This window comes from Octopus sinensis, linkage group LG19 (genome assembly GCF_006345805.1).
Source record: "Octopus sinensis linkage group LG19, ASM634580v1, whole genome shotgun sequence".
NCBI lineage: Eukaryota > Metazoa > Mollusca > Cephalopoda > Octopoda > Octopodidae > Octopus > Octopus sinensis.
The window spans coordinates 45,619,585-45,632,236 of NC_043015.1; positions in this window are offsets into that span (position 1 = coordinate 45,619,585).

Here is a 12,652-nt window from a genome sequence, read left to right on the forward strand (position 1 = left end):
CAGGGCCACACCCATGTGTAATGGGAAGCTGGATTGGATGCTAGAATTACAGCCACAAGTTTATATATGATGATAATGGTGAATAAGCATTTGTAAACGTCCCATCACTTCCCTGAGACCATTAATACGAGAAGTAAAGGGTCAAATGCCACAGTCACTGAAACTGCAGACCCAATTCCTCACATTTTCTTGTTTGCTTACTCTTATATTCTTTTATTTGTTTCAGTCATTTGACTGCGGCCATGCTGGAGCACCACTTTTAGTCAAACAAATTGACCCCAGGGCTTATTCTTTGTAAGCCTAGTACTTATTCTATCAGTCTCTTTTGCTGAAACTTTAAGTTTCAGGGACGTAAACACACCAACATCGGTTGTCGAGCAATGGTGAGGGGACAAACACAGACACACAAATATATATATATATATATATATATATATATATATATGACGGGCTTCTTTCAGTTTCCGTCTACCAAGTCCACTCACAAGGCTTTGGTTGGCCCGAGGTAATAGTAGAAGACACTTGCCCAAAGTGTCTCACAGTGGGACTGAACCCGGAACCATGTGGTTGGTAAGCAAGCCGCTTACCATGCAGCCACTCCTGTGCCTGTAGCTACTCACTTTTTTTCTTTTTATCCTTTAGTTCAGAGCAGAAAGGATAGTATGCACATGACCATTTTCAGGTTCTCCAACAAACATGGAAGAAAAGAAGCTATTTGTAAGAATGGAAACTTGACCTAGATTCTTGCAACAGGATGCATTCTGCTGAAATTTCTCCTAAGCCAGATGGTCTAACAGAGTGCAAGTATATGTATGTGCGCATATATGTGTGTATATGCATGTATATGTGTTTGTGTATATATGTGTATGTCTATCTATTTACACACACAAACATAAATATAAATATATATATATATATATATAATATATATATATATATATCATATCTTTTACTTGTTTCAGTCATGCTGGGGTACCACCTTATGTATATATGTATGTATATATATATTTGTGTGTGTGTAGGTAGGTATGTAAAAAGTTGACTGTAACCTTCAAGTTTCACCTTTGACTAATGGAGGTAACTAAGTAACTATGTATGTTCATGTGTATGTGTGTGTATATTAAATATTAACACAAACACACACACACATACACAAAGCATGAAAATTTAAACACTTTACAAACCCACTTCTTTGTGTTTCTTACCAAAAAAAAATGTAATTTAGGTGAATTCCATACAAAGCAAAAAACAAACCTTGAAATAATATTGATGATGTATAATATGTATATGAAACGGGTCACCCTTGTTAAATTTATGCTTTTTGAATGAGATTATTAAATAAATATTATTTAAATTAAAAATATTAAACAAGAATAATTTAAATTCCTCCTGTAGTTAATACTGTCTTTTTTTTAACAGTTTATCGTATTTTCATGTAAGTGTGAGTGTATATACATTTCTGTGCTTGTATGTGTGTATGCATGTAATAAGTATATATATGTACAGGCATGTGTCTATGTACATGTGTGCGTATGCAGGAGGCATGTGTGTGTGTACATGAATGTAATTTATGCACGTCCACAAATTAGCACGCATGTCGCTCCAATTTTAGGAGGACATTCATTATGACCCTAGCTGTATTTTCGTCAACTTATTTTTCCCAGAGGCACCAGCGAATAGCAGTAAAAATTAATTTTCAACCAAAACTTTTAACAATTTTCAGGTCGGAGAAATCACCTTTGTTCACAAACAGGAGTTAAGTCCCCTTCTAGTGACGAGTAAGTTTTTGTTAAGACTTGTATTTTTTCCATGGAGGAAAAAAGTGTTTTGTTGATATACGGGCAATACACACACACACACACACACACACGAACATGTATGAGTACAAAAAACGTATGCAATAGGTGTACCTACGTACATGTGTGTGTTGCCCATATATATATATATATTTATATATATATAAATAAACCAATTTCAACGGATTTTCCCCAAATTTGATGTCGATGTTACTTAATTTGGTTTGAAATAACTTGATTAGCTTAATAATCCTAACTTAATCCCGGGCAAAGCCAGGTTGTACTGCTAGTCATCCCTAAAGTAGTATTGGTTTCAAATTTTGGCACAAGGCCTACTCCCTCTTATCTCACTCAGACCATTACTATTTATAGTCGTTCAGTCAGTCTTTTCTCACAGGGGGTGTCGTGACTCTCACCACAACACCATACAAAATATGTAAAGATTTAGATAAAGCTCCTTTCCAGGTCATACAGACTCATAGGGCTGGTTTCTGTGACATATTCCCCACTTGGATGGGATGCTGGTCCATTGCAGGGTTACTCATTTTTGCCAGCTGGGTAAAACTGGAGCAACCTGAAATTAAGTGTTTTGCCCAAGAACACAATGCATCGCCCGGTCCAGGAACTAAAACCAGAATCTTATTATCATGAGTCCAACACTCTAACTACTAAGCCACATGCCTCCACAGACCAAATATTTTTTTGTTTATTCCTTCTCACTCAACATGACTGTACCTGTGAGAAATCCTTCTCTTCAATTTTTTTTACATCCTGTCGCAAATTTACCATTCTTTGACACTCCTCTGCAACTATCTGCCGGGTCAAACTCTGGTCTACTTGTTCAAGTTTTGTGAGAATTCTTGCATGTATCTCTGCATCTTTGTTTTCTGTCAGTCCTTGTACAAAAATGAGGCACTTAAACATATCAGCATTTCGTCTGTCTTTTACATTCTGTGTTCAAATTTCGCCACAGTCGTCTTTGGCCTTTCATCCTTTCAGACTCAACAAAATAAAAACCAGCTGAGCACTGGAGTCAATGTAATCGACTAGCCCCTTCAAATTTCAAACCTTCTACCTATAGTAGAAAGGTTCATTAGATTAGGTATGTTATGCTAATGAAGCCTGCTTCTTTGGATTTGTTTGTTCCATATTCTTGTAAAAAAACTTAGTTTCTCCTATGTTGTGAGATATTTAAGGTTGCAAGCTTCTGCCAGTATAGTCTCTTTTTCTGTGCAACTAGTCCTCATGCATTTGAGGTCTTCCAACATCAAGTCTCTAACCCATACCAGCATGAAAAAAAAAATGAACAGGCAGTGATGGTTTAAATCAGTCATATATTATGTCGGTGGTGATTTTTGCTATAGGTTGCACATTCTCTTATAATTGATAGTGGTGTCCCTGCCATACAAGCAGTGTCATTCATTTCTAGTATTTTTGCAAGAACATAACTGGCCATGGGGAACTCTTATCTAGTTTGAAAACAGGTCAGGGTTGGCAACAGGAGGGGCATCTGGCTATAGGAAATCGGCCTCAGTAAACTCCTTCTGACCCATGCAAGCAGGGAAAATTAGACGTTAAAACGATGGATCAAAATCTCTCTATATATATAAAGCTGAAGTTGTCTGTGTTGGCAGGTTTGGTAGCCTTCAACTAACACTATCTCCTCCGAGACACTGCGACGCATGTTGACCAAAATTGAGAGTATGATAGAAGAAAGCTTGCTCTTCCTTCCGTAGTAGGAAAAATTCAAATCGGAACATGTTAACACCAAAAATTATTTACATCAAAAAGGTACTTTTTTACTATGAAAATACCTAATTTTTACGATTTTTTTTACTGCTGTGTCGCCATTTTTCGGTATATTTCAACCAGAAAAATGTTCACTTGAAGAGAATAACAAGCTACATAATGCAAAAATTTTACTTTTCAAAAATTCCAATTCTAAAGGGTCGAAACAAACCCGAGCAATACTGTTAGTTAAACGTTAAAAAAAAGTCAAATGCCAAGGCTGCAAATCTAAGGGAGATAATTTCATAAAACTACAGGATAGAGACAGCCAGTTGGTTTGCTTATGTGTGTGGTAGGCTTCTGCTGTTGGCCTCTGCTTTAAGTAGAAGACAGGCATTTTATTGTTTTAATAAGAAAATAACAATTTGCTTTCGTAATCCAAGAAATGTAAACTTTGTGCATTCCACTCACATTTTACATTTGAAGAATATATACGAAAAGAAAGTGAGAAGTGCTATTTAACTATATACTCTTTTACTTGTTTCAGTCATTTGACTGCGGCCATGCTGGAGCACCGCCTTTAGTCGAGCAAATCGACCCCGGGACTTAATTCTTTCTAAGCTCAGTACTTATTCTATCGGTCTGTTTTGTCGAACCGCTAAGTTACGGGGACGTAAACACACCAGCATCGGTTGTCAAGCAATGCTAGGGGGACAAACACAGACACACATATATATATATATATATATATACATACATATATACAACAGGCTTCTTTCAGTTTCCGTCTACCAAATCCACTCACAAGGCTTTGGTCGGCCCGAGGCTATAGCAGAAGACACCTGCCCAAGATGCCACGCAGTGGGACTGAACCCGGAACCATTTAGTTGGTAAGCAAGCTACTTACCACACAGCCACTCCTGCGCCTGTTACACGAATGAGATATATTTCTAAGAGAAGTATAGAAATGGACAAAACGTAACGAATGATTTAAACATATCTGAGAAGAAGAAGCATGAGAAAAGATCGTTATGTTACGTAGAGATAAGGGCAAAAAGGAAGGGGAGTTTAAGTCTGTGAGACAGACAGAGAGGAAAAGAACGAGTAAAGGTGTTTTATTGGACATGAAGAGGGAAAGAAAGACAGACTAATGTCTAAAGATAGACGACAAACGAGGACAATGTCACTTCTTGAACAAACACAGAATGAGGTAGATTAGATAGATATGTCTGTGTTGCTTTACTGAGTGTTTTTCATATGCATACTAGACAAAAGATCAGAAATGGTCCTGGTTATTAGAGAATAAGCGAGGCTATCTGGATGTATGTGTGTATGTAGTGACTATATCGTTATAGAGCTTGTGCTAATTATGTTTGTTTTTGGCTATCACGGTTAAGGCCACGCTGGTGCACTGCACTCGTTAATGTACAGAATACACGAATTAGAGTTCGCGTGAATGAGAATGAGAATGCATGTCAAAGTATTAGGATGAGTAAATGTATACATGAGTTTCAGAGAGAGTTGGAGTACGAGGTGGGAGTGAATATATAAAAGAGAGAAATGGGGGAGAGAGTGAGAGAGAGAGTTTATGAAGGGGAGAATAAGATGGGAGATGCTACAGAGAGAGAGAGGGGGTAAAAGAGAAAGAGTAACTGTTTCAGAGAGAGAGAGGGTAAAAGAGAAAGTGTAAATATATTTCAGAGAGAGAGGGGTAAAAGAGAAAGAGTAAATATGTTTCAGACAGAGAGGGGGTAAAAGAGAAAGAGTAAATATACAATAGCGAGGTGTCAGAGAGTACATGGGGGGGAGGAAATGCAAATAAAAGGGAGGGTGTATCTGAAAGAGTAAGAAGTGGAGTAGAAATAAGCGAGAATGTGTTTGAAAGGAGAAGTGAGAGGGAATGTGTATGAGAAAGTAAAGGCGTAGTGAAAATAAGAAAGAGAGAGAGAAAGTGAAAATGAGAGAGGGTGTGTCTAAGGGAGGAGTGGAAAGAAGCATGAGGAAATGAGTAGAAGGGGAGTGATAATAAAAAGGGAATGCGTTTGAGAGGGTAAATAGAGAAGGAGGGAAAATAAAGCAGGTAATATGTCTAAGAGAGAAGGGCTGAAAAGAAGAAATGGAATGTGTCCAAGATGAAATGAGTCTGAGAAAGTAAGTAGGAGAAGGGGAGCGAAAATTAGAGAGGTATTGGGAGGGAAAGTAAAAGAGTAAATGTGTATGAGAGATTAAGAGGAGGAAGGGGAGTGAAAATTAGAGAGGGAATGTATCTGAATGGGAGGGAAAGTAAAAGAGATGTGTATGGGAGATAAAGTAAAAGAAAGCGAGGGACAGTAAGAGAAAATGTGTATGAGAGTTTAAGAGGAGGAAGGGGAGTGAAAAATTAGAGAGGGAATGTATCTGAATCGGAGGGAAAGTAAAAGAGATGTGTATGGGAGATAAAGTAAAAGAACGGGAGGGAAAGTAAAAGAAAATGTGTATGAAAGATTAAGGGGAGGAAGGGGAGTGAAAAATTAGAGAGGGAATGCATCTGAATGGGAGGGAAAGTAAAAGAGATGAGTATGGGAAATAAAGTAAAAGAAGCGGAGGGAAAATTAGAGAGGTATTGGGAAGGAAAGTAAGAGAGATTAGGTAGAGGAAGGGGAGTGAAAAATTAGAGAGGGTATGTTTCTGAATGGGAGGGGAAGTAAAAGAGACGTGTATGGGTGATAAAGTAAAATAAGGGGAGGGAAAATTAGAAAGGGAGTATAGCTGAATGGGAGTGAAAAGTAGAAGAAATGTGTTTGAGAGATTAAGTAGAGGAGGGGGAGTGAAAAATTAGAGAGGATATGTTTCTGAATGGGAGGGGAAGTAAAAGAGACGTGTATGGGAGATAAAGTAAAAGAACGGGAGGGAAAGTAAAAGAAAATGTGTATGAGAGCTTAAGTAGAGGAAGGGGAGTGAAAAATTAAAGAGGGTATGTATTTGAATGGGAGGGGAAATTAGAAAGGGAGTATATCTGAATCGGAGTGAAAAGTAGAAGGAATGTGTAAGAGAGAAGTAGTAGAAGGCGAGAAAAAAAATTAGAGAGGCAAGATGTCTAAATGGGAGTGAAAGTAAAACAGTAGATGTATATGGGAAGAAGAAGAAGAAGAGACTGGGTAGAGAAGGTTTTGTGAGGTTTCTTTGGACCAGATTCTGAAAGCTTACAAGTGTATAGAGTTTTCTGATATTATATACTCTTTACTCTTTTACTTGTTTCAGTCATTTGACTGCGGCCATGCTGGAGCACCGCCTTTAATCGAGCAACTCGACCCCGGGACTTATTCTTTTGTAAGCCCAGTACTTATTCTATCGGTCTCTTTTTGCCGAACCGCTAAGTGACGGGGACGCAAGCACACCAGCATCGGTTGTCAAGCAATGCCAGGGGGACAAACACAGACACACAAACACACACACGCATATATATATATATATATATATATATATATATATATATAACGGGCTTCTTTCAGTTTCCGTCTACCAAATCCACTCACAAGGCTTTGGTCGACCCGAGGCGATAGTAGAAGACACTTGCCCAAGGTTCCACGCAGTGGGACTGAACCCGGAACAATGTGGTTGGTAAACAAGCTACTTACCACACAGCCACTCCTGCGCCTATATATATATGCGCCTATATATATGTAGATATATAATTTTTTTGAGAAACGTTAATGGTATGGGAGTGAGCAGGTGTAACTTGGGAAGAAAGAAGAAAAGTGACTGATTGATTCTGCGGAGTAAAAAGTCAGTGAAAATGAGAATGTTCTCGACAGCCAAGTGCATATGTAAATATGTGGAAGGAAGAAAGTCGAGTTCGTTGTGTGTATATCTTAATATATAAAAGTGAGGTTGTGTGGTGTCTGTCTCCTACGATTTAGATTCCTAACTACTCCCACATTTTGCGGTGCAGTTTAAACCAAAACCGGGTATCTTATAGTCGTGATTCATATCGAGCCCTTCTGGGTATTAGCGCGCGTCTACGATGAGTCTACGATTTAAAAAAAATTTACCATCATTTTTTTCCATTTTAATGCATTTTTTCGCTATTATATAAGGGAAGTAATTCTCTAAAAATCTCTACGATTTAAAAAACAATTTACCATCATTTTTTTCCATTTTAATGCATTTTTTCGCTATTATATAAGGGATGTAATTCTCTAAAAATCTCTACGATTTAAAAAAAATTTACCATCATTTTTTTCCATTTTAATGCATTTTTTCGCTATTATATAAGGGAAGTAACTCTAAAAATGTCTACGATTTAAAAAAAAATTTACCATCTTTTTTTTCTATTTTAATGCATTTTTTCGCTATTATATAAGGGAAGTAACTCTCTAAAAATGTCTACGATGAGTCAACGATTTTAAAAAAAATTTACCATAATTTTTTTTCCATTTTCAATGCATTTTTTTGGCTATAACTCTCTAAAAATGCTTATATAGTTATTTCCCTTACAAATCCGAGCAACGCCGGGCGATACTGCTAGTGTAATAATAGAAGGATAAACTAGAAAGTTGTTTTCTTTTTTGTTTTTGGTTTGGTTTTTATCAACGGGACAGTTGGAGTCAAGAATGTATATATATATACAAGCACGTGTTTGTATATATATGTATATGTAAATGGTATTTAAAAAAAAAACGGGATAAAAAGTACAAAAAAAAAAGAATTGGGTGTGTGTAAAGTTTCTGAATGTGAATTAGAGTGCGTTAAAGTGTGAATATATGTATGATGTAACGGTATGTATATGAGTGTGTGTGTGTGTAATTTACTGTGTAAGCTTCCTGTAGTCAAGTAAATTAACATGGCTAAAAGCCAACTAAACGAAAAAGAAAGAAAAAAACAACCTTTCTCTGCTCTGTGATAGTTAAGATTGCTTTTCATGTGGTAGTGGATGCTTTTTTTTTTTGATTTTTGGTTTATTTTCAGTATACTTTTAAGGAGAAAATTTAACTGAAACCCGAAGGTAGATGCATGATGGGTGCGCGGTACATACACACATATATATAGAGATACGTATATACACTCGCAATGGGTGTGCATTAATGTATAATTCTATATATATATATGTGTGTGTGTGTATGATGCATATAGCTAACACACACGTATGTTAGCTATATGCTACAGAGAGAAAATGAATAGGTAGAGATGGCTAGATAAATAGCCAGATGATATATATATATAGACAGATAAATATGTTAAGGTAGATAGAAGGCAAGACATAAAAGGAGAGAAAGATAAATAGATAGAGGAAGAAAGACTTGGATAATAAGGGTTAAAAAAATAGATAAGAGACAAAATAGAGAAAAAAAAAGAAAAAATTTAAGTGTGGGTTGTAGAATAAATAAACGAAAGACGAAGTGACCGCAGTGGTGTGTCCTCATTTTGCCGGAATATTATTTCACTTTGGGTCATTTAGAGTTAGTTATGAATACTGTTTGGCTTTGATTTTTCTAAAGAAGCCTGGCTCACGCGAAGGGAGGAGAGAAGAAAAGAAGGAGAAAGATGGCGGTGTTGTTGGAAAGAAAGATTGTTTTAGATAATTCTGTTTAATACTTGAAATGGCCATTTCAACCGTGAATGCGTACATACATGTTACACACACGCACAAACATACGGACACACATACATGCGTACAGACACACATACGCACACGCATACATACGCACGTACATACACACGCATGATCACATACATAGGCAAGTGCGCGCACAAACACATATCACCTATATATATATATATATATATATATATATATATATATATATAGTGTAATAAATAAAATATATGCATACATACAAACATATATGTACCTACCGACATCTACATGTATATATACATGCATATATAAATATATATACGTAGTGTGTGGTGCGTGTACGTTTTAGTGTTAAACATTAAAATGATGAAATTAACAATTATGCCATCCATAAACGCATGCATACACACATATAAAAGCCTCCCTCCCGTAAGTTTACCTTACAGCTCTCTCTCTCTCTTTCTCTGTGTTACACACACACACACACACACGTACACACATACACATCTATATAAGCATATACAAACAGACGTAGGTGTGTACGTACTCGTATATACAACTTGTGGTATGTACGTACAGCGGGCTCACCTGCATGTGTTAAATTTCTCGAAAAAAAAAACGGAGCGAGCCAAACAAATAGAGAAGGGGAGGAGTATAATAAATCAAAAATAAACCTTTGTTTATATTGCAGCCTTTTGCCTTTATTTTATACAATTTCTTTTTTCAACGAGCACTCTGGTTTCATTATGTGCTCCCGTTGACAAGCATCCAATATTTCTTTCGCTTAATTACCAATATATAATTTTTTTCTTTAATGCATGGCTATCGCGTCAAAACAACAAATATATTAAAAATAAAACTGTTTAAATGTAATCAAATGTAGTTTGTAGAAAATAAGTAGTAATTATTACGGTCTTTTTTTTTTCCGACACCCTCTCTCTCTCTCTCTGTCATTTTGATTCTCTTTTCTCGCTTTCTCTTTGTCTCTTTTTCCCTTTCTCTTTCCTTCGTTCTCTCTTTTCTTCTCTCTCTCCCTTTCGCTTTCTTCCTTTCTCTTTCCTTCTCTATATCTCCCTTTTTTCTGTCTATGTCTCTCCATCGATATTAGCTTATGTCTGACATCTTTTCTTTCCTCTTTCTCTCCGTCTCTTATTATATTAGGTACATCTAGTGCACAACGGTCTGCAACTTATGGGTCACGACCCAGATCGGGTCATTGTATGTCTCAAAGGACCACCAAAACAAATTTCTTTTTCGTGATAGACGTGACACGCGCGTGGCCTAGTGGTTAAAGTGTTAGGCTCAAGATCATAAAGACCTAGGTTCGATTCATGCACCGGGGTTTTCAGTAACACTCCATATAACTTTCTTCCAGCCCCTTCAGTTAAAAGAAGAGTACCGACCCAGTGCTGGTACTCGTTTACGTGTATTTACTATATATATATATATATATATATATATGTATATATATATATATATGCTATTGTATGTCTTTGTAACGTATCAATGTTATAGACGGTTATATGCATACATACACAACTAACGTATGTGCCCATATACATAGAAATGCACAAAGACTATATTATGCAGTCATAAACACATCTCCCTCCTCTGGTGGAAACATCCTGAATGCTCCGCTGGGTCATGGATGGGAGGGCCGAGAAGAGGTGCCTGTGTCTGCTCGCGACTATATAAGCACCTAAAACAGTTAACGAAAGCAGGGTACATGTTTATCAAGTCGTTTGCACTTGCGGGTAACGGCTATATATTTTTGTTCGTTATCATAATATATACAATAAGCCATAGGAAAAAAAAAATAGCATTTACAGTGAACCAAAACTGAAGTAATATTTCTGCAAGAAAAGTATCGCTCTATTGGAATATTATTTTTTTAAAAACAGGAGGAGGGAGCACGGGAAAGGACTGTTATTGATTTGCCAAAAGGAGTCGCGGTGGTAAAAGATTTCAAACCGCTGCTTGGATCTTTAGTAACATATATATATTATATATACATCTTCCTTACGAAAATCCGGTCGACTTCTTTCTTTTTTTCCTTTCATGTTTACAGCCGCCAATGCTTATAATTTCAGATGTCTACTTCTGCTGTTCCGTATCTTTCGCTAGCTGCCTCTTTCTGGCATCGTATACAAATGCATACATATATGTATAGCTATACATACATGAATATGTACACGCATCTATGTGTGTATGAACGTATGTATGTGAGAGAGAGAGAGAAAGAAAGTGCGTCTGTGTAAATGTGTGCAGTTTCATAGAAGGTACCCGGCGTTGCCCGGGAAATGATTTCGTTGTTGGTTAATTAGTTGAACGAATGCCATACGTTGCGCTAACACTTGCACACATTGTGCAAAATTGCCAATTACTCGAATACATTCCACTTTGGGGGATTTCCCTGAATTCTGCTGCGATTGCTGCTTTCAATTCACCAATTGTTTGAGGGTTGTTCTGGTCAAACATTATCCTTGAGATATGCCCACAGATAAAAATTTGGGTGGTGGGGATTCAAGTCCGGTGAATGCAGTGCCCACTCAAGCATCACATTTCCTGCTGATCTGTCTCTCCTGAAATCACTCTCTCAGCCAGGTTAGGGAGTTGTTTGATGCTAAGAGGGGTGGGGCATCTTGCTGGAACCACTGTTCATCTCAATCTATTCCTCTCTGTCATTTTATTCAAACAGTTTTATTCAAAGATTTGTGGGTTCTGATTTTTGGGAGGGTCACTCTGTATTTAATTTGATATTAGATAAAATGATTGTGGAAGCTTCCATTCCATGATGTGCTAAAATAACAATCAACTGTACTTCATGTTCATGAACACCTGATAGTCAAATGAATTCAACATACTCTTACCATTTCAATGAATTAAAGACTTTCAAAGTTCAAATTCTGATATTTTGTTATCTTATTTCTAATTCCGAAATAAAAATTTCAAATAAAATTCATCTTTCTTGTTGACAAAATTCATGAAGCAATATGGTAGAATTCATTGTATCATATGATAAATGACTTTAATTAGTTTTCGAACCTTATTTAGTTCCCATCAAAGGTGTCTACATCATTCTGACCAATTCCAGAGAAATTAGCTGCCGATCTGTTTATACACTTGACAAATCCAGCAGTTATAGAGAATTACAGTGACTAATTTGTATATCACAAGTGTTATATCAGCAACCTGTCTGTGTGTGTATGGCTTCCATGTTTTTGTTTTTTTTGTCCTTCATTAAAATCTATACAAACCTGTGATTGATTCAGTTAAATTTTCGTTAAGTCACATGACCTTAGTCACTATAATTTGAGTATATATATTAGTGACAGAGGCAGTATTAATATTTATCTCCACTTAAAAGTGGGTGTTCTGTTAGAACAAACTATACCGTGGCAGATACCATTTGAGAAATTCTCATATTGACTTTTGGTGCAAAATGCATGCTTGTTTATATTGCAAGCAGGGAGATAAAGTGCCACCTTCTCCAGTACCAAGATCATGAGATCACGTGATTTCAACCTTCCTTGGTTTCATCAGTAATGGATGCTTGACAGCTAGAGACAGC